This window comes from Garra rufa, chromosome 4 (genome assembly GCF_049309525.1).
Source record: "Garra rufa chromosome 4, GarRuf1.0, whole genome shotgun sequence".
Taxonomy (NCBI): Eukaryota; Metazoa; Chordata; class Actinopteri; order Cypriniformes; family Cyprinidae; genus Garra; species Garra rufa.
Genome location: NC_133364.1, coordinates 20,496,707 through 20,505,343, shown reverse-complemented (window position 1 = coordinate 20,505,343; position 8,637 = coordinate 20,496,707). Strand labels below are relative to the sequence as shown.

The window sequence follows — 8,637 nt, the reverse complement described above, 5'->3', positions numbered from 1 at the left end:
CCATAGTCCAAAATATGCATAAAAAGTTTTTAAAATAATTTGAAACTTTTATGGGTTTTCTACTACATATTTCAGTAACAGACATAATTTACATTACATTAAGCCATACAAAATGCCAGTATCCTTCATTGTTTATAGCACATGGGGAAGGTTGAGGGTTAGGGGTGTATTCATAAACAATCAAGATTACAAAGTCTCTATAAATAAGCATTCCTCACAATGACAAGGTCACAGATTGTCAAAACACTCTGTCATTGAGTAGCTGATAAGTGCATTGTGCACTATAACCGAAGGCTTTCTTTTCCTGTATATTATTATTTCGTATTAAGCAAAAGCAGGTGGTTGCTGGTTGGAGACAGTAGCTTAAGCTGAAATCCTCTTAGACCTTATGGGATGGGGAAACAGTAGCTGACTGTCTTCAAAATCACACGTGCTAAACTTGACACAGTGTGTGGAAGACATTCAAAACTATGCATAGTCATACATAATGAATTTGTCATCCTGTCTGGTGAATCAAACCATGTGTCTCATGTGGTCTCCATAACCATGACACTGAATCTCATACATATTTTGTGGGGAGATGCATTCATTCAACGGTGTGACAGGGTCAAGCACATGATACAGAGGTCCTCTCCTGACTTTCTGATGCATCTCCGTGTGTGTGTGTGCAGCAATTCAGTGCATTAGCATTAGGTATTACAGTAGTCAACATTTGAAGTGGATCAAAACCTTTTATTAAAGTTGTCCTAAAACCAAAACAATACCCATTCTTGTCTTAGGACAACTTGGATGAACCTTTTTGTTGATCAACATTGAATGTTGACTACTGTAATACCATTTATCCAACTCTACCTGCAGTCCATTTCACCCCCTACAAAAACTATATATAGCCTACTAGAATACTAGTCATTTACCATGTTCATAACCATGTTATTTACACGGTATTGTCTTTGTACATGTCCAAAAAACTTTAATACTTTGTTTTGATTTTTGCTCCCCCTATCGACCATTTATGGTAATTTATTTATCATCCATTTTCTTTCGACCACCAGAAGAGGGCAACATAGACCATTTTTACATCTTCATACCTTCATTGCGTCGTTCCCCACATGTCAACCTAGTTTTTTATTTGTACTCAAAGTCATAAACTGTTAATACTTTACACATTACAAATACGTATATAAGAATGTTAATATTTAATTCAAGAACGTTTAGTCACTTTACCTGTAGACTTTTTAATTGGTACTTTCTGGTGACTCACAAAGAACATCCTGTTACACTGGAATATCAAATAAGATCATAGCTACTGACTAATTTTAAGAAAAGTAGTTCGTTATTTGTTCTAAATTTCTATATAAAATATTTAAAATAGCAGCAGATTATGAATTAGTAATGGACAGTCTGATTCAATTCCGCGAATCGGTTCTTTTGAACGGTTTCAAAGAACCGGTTTTGAAAGAAAAAAAAATTCGGCCACCCTTTACGTCCTGACGCAATTACGTCTGTACGTGCTCCAAAAATACGTTTTTGTAAGGGAAGCTTGTTGTAATTTAATGTGTCCCCGTTCATAAAAACAAAGTCATTCATGATATGCGGTAATAACAAAACTGTCATAAAGCCGTCATAAACACATTTCCTGTTTATTTCATTTGGCTATTAGCCTAATTTTTGGCTTTTTCGGGTTTTTCGTGTAATAAGTAAAATGCAAGCACGAGTTTTTAACTCAAAAACAGCGTGGACAGATTCATTAAGCCAGCAGTAGGTCGGACCGGTTTTGTGAACCACTTCAAATGATTCATTAAAAAGATTCATCTTAAAAGAACGACTCTTTCACATCGTGGGATTTTCTGCATACTATGGAAACTCCCACTCCACGAAAGGGATTTTACATGATGCCATGAGATGAAAAGGCAAAGCGGCACACATCCACTGACACAGCTCTTACGAATTCCCACACAAGCAAGACCATCATCCATCTCGGTAAGAAAGACGAACATGTGAACTTTTGTATGTGTATTTTGTCTGTTTTGGGTCGTATTTGTGGCATTTTATCTCTTCCAACTAACATTAAGGAAGTATTCGTTTCATTCTTTTTAATTTTCTTAAGAGATTGATGAAAAACAGTTTCTTGTTACATAAGAAATTAATTGAAGGCTATTCTTAAGCCAATATATTAACTTCCGGTATTAATGAAAGCGTGGCTCGTGTGTGTTTTTGTTGTTTTTAATGGACAGTCCTGGATACCTGGAGTAAAACATGTCGGGAATCGCCTTTCTGAAGATCTCTTTTATCGGGGCCGCGTTTTCTCTTCTGGTGGCTCTATTTGGACTGGTTGATTCTGTCGGCGGTCTGATGTATCCTCAAGGACCGGGCTTGGCAGACGACAGCTGGATAGACAAGCATCCCAGCGTGTCTCCATCACAGACTGCTGCTGCCAAAAACACCAAGCGCAACGGATCGAGATGAGCTTTCCACTGCCAACGGTGGCGAGACTTTAATTGCACTAGGAGAAATAATCGGTGTGTTATCGTTACTGACCAACTAAAGCCTACTGTGGAATTATTTCCTCTATTACACTACTGTGAGCTGTGTGAGTCACGTGAAATATGAGACATGAAGAACATCAATAATGGCTAGTCGCTCTACAGCCATATGAGATAGCAACTCTTTGTTATGGTTTCTGCAATGAACTATTTTGAGTCTGAGTATCCAGCAGATTCTTCAGGAGAGACTGAAAGCATAAAATCATACAAAAATGCTATGTGAACATGCTGGACTGCCATAAAATTTTGTTATGGTCAAATGTTTTTGTAATGTTTGTTCCTTTTTATATGTTGTTAATATTAAGACGATGATAACACAAAGAAAATGTAACATGCATTTACTGTGTTCACCATGGGAAACTGGCATTAGGGAGCAAAACTTGCACTTTTCCCACCTTTTCTTACATTCCCAGGAGAAAAAGTGCACTATTTTCATGCACTAAATTTGTACTTAATACACTACCAGTCAAATGTTTTTGAACAGTAAAATTTTTAATGTTTGTTCTGCTCACCAAGCCTTTATTTATTTGATCCAAAGTACAGCAGAAACTGTAAAAAATTTAAAACATTTTTGCTATTTTAAATAACTGTTTTCTTTTTGAATATATTTTAAAATGTAATTTATTCCTGTGATTTCAAAGCTGAATTTTTAGCATTACTCCAGTCACATAAATCTTCAGAAATATTTTCTAATATTCTGATTTGCTGCTCAAAAACAGAGTAGTTTCTTTAATGAATAGAAAGTACAGATGAACAGCATTTATCTCAAATGGAAATCTTTTTAACATTATAAATGTCTTTATCATCACTTTTGATCAATTTAAAGCATCCTTGCAAAATAAAAGTATTAATTTCTATTTAAAAAAAAAAAAAAAATATATATATATATATATATATATATATATATATGGTGATTTCAAGCTTTTGAATGGTGTATAATGTTGCAAAAATGTCTTTGGCTCTTTATATTAATCAAAAGAGTCCTGAAAAATTGTATTCAGCTGCTTTAAAAAAATACTGCAAATCAGCATATTAGAATGATTTCTGAAAGACCATGTGACACTGAAGACTGGAGTAATGATGCTGAAAATGTAGCTTTGATCACAGGAATAAATTACATTTTAAGCTATATTCAAATAGAAAAGAGTTATTTTAAACAGTAAAAATATTTAAAAATGTTACTGTTTTTTGCTATACTTCAAATAGATCAAATAAATGCAGGCGTAGTAAGCAGAAGACGCTTCTTTAAAAAACATAAAAATCTTATTGTTCTTAACTTTTGACTAGTAGTCTATATTAAAAGTGATTCATTAGTACTTCTTTAGATGAACTAAAGAACATCTAAGTGTACTTATATGTGCCATTTTGGGACACCATGAATATGAACTAAAGCTTTTAGCATACTATCTTTCCACTAGTGTATGAAAGATGGATTCAAGTGTACTACAAGTACTTAAGATTTTTTAAAAGTACTAAAGAATAATTAGAACATAACCAGTGTGTGAAAATAGAGCACTTTAAGGACATTATGGAAGTGCACTTGTTTTTTCACTTGGGTTTTCGGATAAAGGGTTTGAAAGATATTAGCCAAACAAAATTGTGTTACTAAAACTCACTGTTTTATATTAAACTGAATAAGAATATACACTAGCAGTGTATATCATTAAAGAAGCCTGGTTATGTGCACTAAAAGTTTGAAAAGTGTTCTTGTTTTGAATTACAAAGCTTTCAATTTGCCAAGCTGTTGTTTGACAAACCTGAGGGTTTTGTGACCACACTTGTATAACAACCACACAATGGCACTCTTTCATAGGGGTATGTTTATCTCAAAACAAGCTGATCAGGTGAAAAACAGTAAGTGAGTTTTATGGAAGATGATTGAAGTGATTTGTTAATCAGGTAAAACGTTGCTTACGGTCCCGATTTTCCATGGAAATCCGTTCCTCTTTACCTAGAGACATGTCTTTGCAAAGCTGATGTCGCATATTGGCAGCTTTGAAAAGAACCCTGACGTAGATGATTGTTATTGAGCAATATGATCTAGCCAAGCCTTTCCGTGAAAGCCACAGCCTCGTTTTCTCTTCAAAGAAGAAAGTCTTTTTTTTTTTTTTTAGAAATGGCTGTTCTCAGCTTTTTCTTGTATTTGAATTACACAAACAATGTGGGTTTATATACAACTTTGTGGATTTGTCATCAGTTCTAGTTTTTTTAATATTTCATCAGGATGTTCCCGTTATTCTAGTTACTTTTCAGTTCACAAAAGCTGAGTCATAGCATCAGGAAGAGATAAAGAACATCCTGTTCCTGTGATAACTCCTTTAACCAAGATACTTGACATTGTGTAAAGTTATAAAAATGTAACGTGAGCATCATATGTGTGTATTTGCTCATCCATGGAACCTTTCTGTTACTCAAGAAAGATTAGATTTGTATTCCACATCAAGAAGAAAGGGTTCACCAAAAGGTTCTGTGCCAAAAATGCTGCTTCCATGGCATTGCTGTTTAAACGTCCTTCTAGATCCGTTATTTTTAAGTGTGCAGGCTATATATTTCTGCATGGGAATGCTAACAGACGGCTTTCACCAGGTATTATTGTAGACTTCCGTGTTTTAATGTAGACTTTCATAGTAGTTATGCCTGTAGGATATGGAGCAACAGCGCTCTCTCTTGGACGACTTGAACAGATGTGCGCACACACAGTTGAGTATAAACATCTCTGAAGCTTTAGTGTCAATACTCTCACTCCGTGTTACTCTCGTTTCTTTGTGCATGTAGCACTTAGCAACAACAAAGAATCCAGCAGCTTGTAACTGTCATAGAGAAACTCGGAACGTCCACCCTGACAGGAAGATGTAGCTAAGAATAGTGCTTGAGTTTCCACCCGCCCTCACAGATAGGAGGTCCTCTAGACGCTATTAGACAAATTAGTCTGTCCTACAGCTGGGTATATCGATAATGCTCAGTTATTATGCAGTGAAACAATATGGTCTATAAGTAGTTGTTTGGAAAAAGATGAGCTTTATTATCTACTTGCATGAAAGTCTTTGGCTCCACCCCACAAGATGGAAAATTACACAATATATATATATTGTTACAAAAACAGGGCAGATCTATTCCTGTATACAGACATTCATATTCTTGCAATGGCTTCCCCTTCTGGCTTTCTGCCTTGACTTTTGGGAAATATTCCATTCAAAAAGATTACGTAATTTCATTGCAAAATAAACATGCAGCATGTGTGGATGCAATTATGCAAATTTATTATGATTTTCTATTAAATGAGCTGTTTTTTTACCGTAAGAAATCACACTTTGTTAAAAATTAGGATTGTCTAGTACAAAAAGAACTAAGGTTTTGAGCATGTCAAAAAATTATCTAACCAACATGCTCATTTGTGCATTGGTTAAATAATTTGGATGTTCACAATTTACGATAGTTGAGGCGAAAATGTTTTAAATGCTGATATTTGCCTGAATATTTACAGACTTTAACAGTTTTGAATGCAAATATATTGCTCATGTTCCTCTTTTCCCTATTAATCTCAGCATTTACTGGAATTGCCCACTAGTTATGTAGGTTTTGTCACTTTGCACCTAAATAAATACTTAATTCTCTTAAGGAAAAGTAAATTAGATCATTTATTTCATGTGCAATTGAGGTCAACAGTTTACATACACCTTGCGGAATCTGCAAAATGTTAATTATTTTACTAAAATAAGGGATCATACAAAATGCATGATATGTTTTTAATTAAAACTGACCTGAGTAAGATATTTCACATAAAAGACATTTGCATAGACCACAAGAAAACATAATAGTTGAATTTTTAATAATGACCCTGTTCAAAAGTCTACGTACACTTGATTCTTAAAACCTGAATGATCCACAGTTGTGTTTTTGTGTTTAGTGATAGTTGTTCATGAGTCCCTTGTTTGTCCTGAACAGATAAACAGCCTGCTGTTCTTCAGAATAATTCTTCAGGTCCCACAAATTCTTTGGTTTTTCAGCATTTTTGCGTATTTGAACACTTTCCAACAATCACTGTATGATTTTGAAATCCATCTTTTCACACTGAGGACAACTGAGGGACTCATATGAAACTATTACAGAAGGTTCAAACGCTCACTGATGCTCCAGAAGGAAAAACAATGCATTAAGAGCCTGAGGGTGAAAACTTTTGAACAGAATGAAGATGTATACATTTGTCTTATTTTGCCCAAACATATATGTTTTTTTATTTAGTACTGGACTTTAGAAGCTACAAAATATACTTAGATGTTTCCCAGAAGACTAAATAAGTAAAATTTACCCTGATCTTCAATTTCAAAAAGTTTTCATCCCCTGGTTCTTAAAGCATTGTGTTTCCTTCTGGATCATCAGTGAGTGTTTGAACCTTCTGTAATAGTTGCATATGAGTCCCTCAGTTGTCTTACAGTTACTATTGGAAAGGGTTCAAATACACACAAATGCTGAAAAACCAAAGAGTTTGTGGGACCTGAAGGATTCAACACTCAGGTAACAACACAGTATTACGAATCAAGTGTATGTAAACTTTTGGACAGGGCCATTTTTATAAATTCAACTATTATTTTCTCTTGTGGACTATATGTGGACTATGGACTATATGTGGACTATACCCCAGCGGAGCCAAATGCTGATATAGCGGCGACATACTAATGTTGTCTCGTCTCTCAGTTGCCCCATTTAGTGAGACCAGCAAAACCGCACACTGGTCACTGATCTGCATCTAAGGACCCCACCGGTGGAAGACATCTCAACCCTCATGCAGCTCAGGGCCGCATGACTGCTGGCTGAGGGGAGGGGATGCTAGTCCACAGCAGGGAGTGGGCCTGCATTCCTGATGCCAGAGAGCATACTTGGCATTCCTGGCTTCTCCTAGTTGCTCTCAATGAGCCATTTGACTGGCGCTGAGGATTTTTTCCCCCCAGAGTGGCAGAGTCAGCCTCTGACGGATGAGAGTTGCTGCTCGGGAGAATAGGAGACCATTCATGCCATACTGGGACTAGAATGATGCCATTGAAATGTAGCATGCACCATGGAAAATGTTGAAAAGTACCATGACTTAATTCAGTGTGATTTAGGTTGTTTTTGGATGGTACGGAACATATAGAAACACTAACAAAATAGAAGAGCGAAAATATATATTCACACCCTTTTAAAATTGACTACAAATAAAACTAAAAAAACATGGTTATTATCAGCCTTTTTCTTCCTGTAAGAGTGGGCGCGGCCATTTGTAAATTTAATGGGTCTAACTTCTGGTCTTATCGGCTTCCAGATATTTTTAGCTGTACAAAACAGCTCGTTTTGGTGCTTGATATTGCAAATTGGTGTCTTACCATATTATTTTTAATATATTATCTTAATTATGAGCACACTGGTTTGTAGTGCAAACAGTATTACTTTTTACCGCACGTTGTTATTCTTCTCATAGAGTGGCTAGTGAACTGGAAGTATCACCTATAGACTTACTTCCGCATTAAAGAATAAAGTGGATAGTTAAACCTTGGTAATCACAAATTAACCATGTTTTTGCTACACTTTAATCATGGAATTTGTAGTATGGTTATACAAATGGTAATCAATACGCCTGAATGGCACTTTTAGTATAATAAAATCATGGTTCATTTTTGTAAGACTATGTATGTAGTGAAAATATATATTATTCCGTGTCTGGGTGCATTCTCTAGAATCAATTTTCTGTCACTCAGTATGGGCCAGCCCTGTTAGATACAAAAATGATGACAAGTACACTACCTGTCAAAAGTTTTTGAACAGATTGTTAATGCTTTTTAAAGAATTTCTTTTCTGCTCACCAAGCCTGCATTTATTTGATCCAAAGTACAGCAAAAAAGTCAAATTTAGAAATATTATTACTATTTAAAATAATAGTTTTCTATTTGAATATATTTTAAAATGTAATTTATTCCTGTGATCAAAGCTACATTTTCAGCATCATTACTCCAGTCTTCAGTGTCACATGATCTTTCAGAAATCATTCTAATATGCTGATTTGCTGTTCAGAAAACTATTACAAATATTTAACAGTTACCATTTAACAGCTCTAGTACAT

At 35.2% G+C, this 8,637-nt stretch overlaps 1 long non-coding RNA gene across 1 annotated transcript; it reads left to right on the top strand.

Annotated features, from left to right (window-relative positions):
• Positions 1-1,369: 1,369 nt before the first annotated feature.
• On the top strand, positions 1,370-2,803 carry LOC141333669 (uncharacterized). The gene is made up of 2 exons (XR_012355412.1): positions 1,370-1,980; positions 2,235-2,803. It is a non-coding gene; the product is annotated as an uncharacterized lncRNA (long non-coding RNA).
• The last annotated feature ends 5,834 nt before the right edge of the window (positions 2,804-8,637 follow it).